The sequence below is a fragment of the Lupinus angustifolius genome, chromosome LG05 (assembly GCF_001865875.1).
Source record: "Lupinus angustifolius cultivar Tanjil chromosome LG05, LupAngTanjil_v1.0, whole genome shotgun sequence".
Lineage (NCBI taxonomy): Eukaryota > Viridiplantae > Streptophyta > Magnoliopsida > Fabales > Fabaceae > Lupinus > Lupinus angustifolius.
Genome location: NC_032013.1, coordinates 3,648,316 through 3,652,075, shown reverse-complemented (window position 1 = coordinate 3,652,075; position 3,760 = coordinate 3,648,316). Strand labels below are relative to the sequence as shown.

General features: G+C 33.3%; 1 pseudogene; it reads left to right on the top strand.

Moving 5' to 3' along the window:
• On the top strand, window positions 306-1,933 carry LOC109347515 (annotated as a pseudogene).

The window sequence follows — 3,760 nt, the reverse complement described above, 5'->3', positions numbered from 1 at the left end:
TTCATCCCCTTATTATTATATTAAATAAAATTAGACATTTATAAAATTTTATTTAATTAACAATGTAAAATTTGTAAATAATCAATCAATGAAAATTAAATAAATATTTGAGTAAAATGACAAATAGAAAACATTATTAATGTTTTGGATAGAAAGTTAATGAATAACTATTTTTTCATAATTACCTAAATTGGAGGACTAAAATAGCACATGAAAAAGCAGACTGATTAAAATCCTAAATTGTAAAAGTTGAGTAACAAATTTGAATTTAGCCTATATAACAAACAAAAACTTTGTGGCAATCTTCAATAATGGCTTCTAGCAATGAAATCTCATCAATGGCTTCTGATAACCAGAGCAATAGCAAAAACAACTTTCACCAAACTGTGGTGGTGTTGGTACCCTTACCATTACAAGGTCATCTGAACCAACTTATGCACCTCTCACGCCTAATCTTGTCACACAATATCCCTGTCCATTATGTTTGTACGGCTAAACACATCCTTCAAGCCAAAGTTCGTGTCCAAGGTTGGAACCCAAACTCCATTTCTAACATCCATTTCCATGAGTTACAAGTTCCTCCTTTTGCTTCACCTACTCCAAACCCTAATGCTGAAACCAAATTCCCGTCTCATGTTACTCCTTCATTAGAGGCTTCCACACATCTTCGTGAGCCTGTAGCAACACTTATTCAATCCCTTTCTTCCACAACTAGAAAGGTTATAGTCATTTATGACTCTTTGATGACATATGTTGTACAAGACGTGCAACATATAACAAATGCTGAGAGTTACGTTTTTCATAGCACATGTGCTTTTACTAATTCTATGTTTTATTTGGATACAATGGAAAAACCTCCACAAGAAAGCTCAATATTTATACCAGAAGTACCATCTCTTGAAGGATGTTTCACAACTGAATTCATTGATTTTATAACTACACAAGTTGAATTGTCTAATTTCCATGTTGGAAACATCTACAACACAGCAAGAGCAATTGATGGTCCGTATTTGGATTTCATAGATCTCATGACCGGTGGGCAGAAGAACTGGGCTCTAGGGCCCTTCAACCCTTTAACAATTGAGAAGGAAAACTTAAAAGAAAGACACTATAGTTTAAAGTGGCTTGATAAACAAGAGCCAAATTCAGTTATTTATGTATCCTTTGGGACACTAACAGCTATGACAGGAGAACAAATCAAAGAGATCGCAATAGGATTGGAACAAAGCAAGCAAAAATTTATATGGGTTATAAGAGATGCTGATAAAGGAGACATTTTTGATAAAGATGGGATTAGAAGACATGAGCTTCCAAATGGGTATGAAGAGAGAGTGGAAGGGTTTGGTTTGGTTGTGAGAGATTGGGCACCCCAATTGGATATTCTAAACCATCCTTCAACAGGAGGGTTTATGAGTCACTGTGGATGGAACTCATGTATAGAGACCATAACCATGGGGGTGCCAGTAGCAGCATGGCCTATGCACTCAGACCAGCCTAGGAACAGTGTATTGATAACACGTGTTGAAAATTGGCTTTACTGTAAGGGACTGGGCTAAAAGGAATGAGTTGGTGATGGCACCAGATGTTGAGAAAGCTGTGAGAAGGTTGATGGAATCAAATGAAGGTGCAGAGATGAGACAAAGGGCAATAAACTTGAAAGATGATGTTCTTAGGTCCAAGGATGAAGGCGGTGTTTCTAGTGTTGAAATAAATTCTTTCATTGCTCATATTACTAGATAGTATGGGATGACACTGATTTGGACATGCCATAATTTTGTAGTACTTAAAGGAACAATGCAATATAGGTTTAGTTGAAAAAGAATCAGATTTTTCTATGTCTCTAGTCATCATCGGTTTAACTTTTCAGGAATAATATGTAAGATAAGCCTGTGCTTAACTACTAAAATGAATTTATAATAAGTTTTCTTATCCATTTTCTATTTATGTTACCAAAATTTGTGTTTATAAGTCTCTCAATAGTTTTGATTTTTATAAAAAAATCTGGAATTGAAACAAAAGTAAATCCACATATAATTATCTTCAATATCTTATGTTATGAGCCTCTTGAAGGAACCATGATTAGTTGTCTAAGGAATCTGTCCATGTTCCTGCTTCATCTACTTTCTTGGACTCTATGAACTTGACAACCTCAGTTTGATATCTCTCTTGCCTAATAAGATCCCTCATATCTTCGCGATTAGGCCCCAGCCAGATATCGCTCAATACCAAGACCTCTTGTTTCTCGTGAAGACACACCTAACACCATATAGGATTTTCCCAAACCTATTCTCCTTTAATAGTGATACGAATCATACCAAGAGAATATGTTATTGCCTTGTCAAACAATTCTTTCAAGTTATGTGTGCACCTCAATGTACAGATTTAACCACTCTTCTAGAATCTAAGAACCCTTCTAAAGATCTCACAATTACATAACAAAAAATGTAAGATGCAAGATTTTTTTTTAACAAAAGATTTAACAATTAAGGTCCATGGGTATCTTTGTAAAGATTCACCTTTTTCTCTTTTTCAAAAGAACACTTTTGAAAATCTCTCTAAAGATATGAAAGTGAAAGAGCTTACGATTTTCTGAACAATATGTAATTTGTTTTCGCATATGTATTCTAACTCTATGAATCCATGTTCATCTATATTATTCAATATAATCAACATTTTGCAATATGAAAAACTTGGGTTAATATACCATTCTGTTTTTAGCTGCAGTTAATCGATTATACCTTAAACTTAATCGACTAACGAGTTCTTGAAAATAAGAGAAAACAGAAACAATAACAAACCTTAATCGAGTAAACCCATACTTAATCAATTTACGAGTTACCAAGAATTCAATGCTTAATCGATTAAAATATCTTTCAATGATGTATGAACGTCCTACATGATTTGTTAAAGAATGATGCATGCCTTTGGATGATGTATGATTTAAAATTTTTTTTTAAATGCATTAAAAACATATGATCATGTGTGTACGCATGTGCATGTAAATCATGTTTGTATGCATGTAAGTCTCATTTTAGTTATGATTGATTTTAGTTTGTGAGACTTTCATTGGGGTTCACCCTAACGTATACTCTTACTAAGCAAACATCGTAAGACCTAATAAAGATATAAAATACTTAGCCTCTAGATCTTCTTGAATGCTTTGTCTTGTATGAACTAGAGTCATGACTATATTGTTGACTTTGTTGTTTTGTTGATTTGCTCATCGCTTCAGGCTTGTCCTTGTTCATTAATCTTTGTTGTCGATCTTTGTCCTTATCAAACTCTGTCTTTCATCAACCTTAAACTTAATCGATAAACGGGTTCTTGAAAATACCAGAAAGTAGAAACAATAACAAACCTTAATCGATTAAACCCATATTAATCAATTTAGGGGTTACCAAGAATTCAATGCTTAATCGATTAAAATATCTCTTAATCCATTAATGGGTTTCCAAAAAGATATTTCAATGATGTAGGAACCTCCTGCATGATTTGTTAAAGAATGATGCATGCCTTTGAATGATGTATGATTTAAAAACTCTTTTTAAATGCATTAAAAAACATATGATCATGTATGTATGCATGTTCATGTAAATCATGTATGTATGCATGTGCATGTAAATCATGTATGTATGCAAGTAAGTCTCATTTTAGTTATGATTTATTTTAGCTTGTGAGACTTTTATTGGGGTTCATCCTAACCTAGACTCTTACTAAGCAAACATCCTAAGACCTAATAAAGATATAAAATACTTAGCCT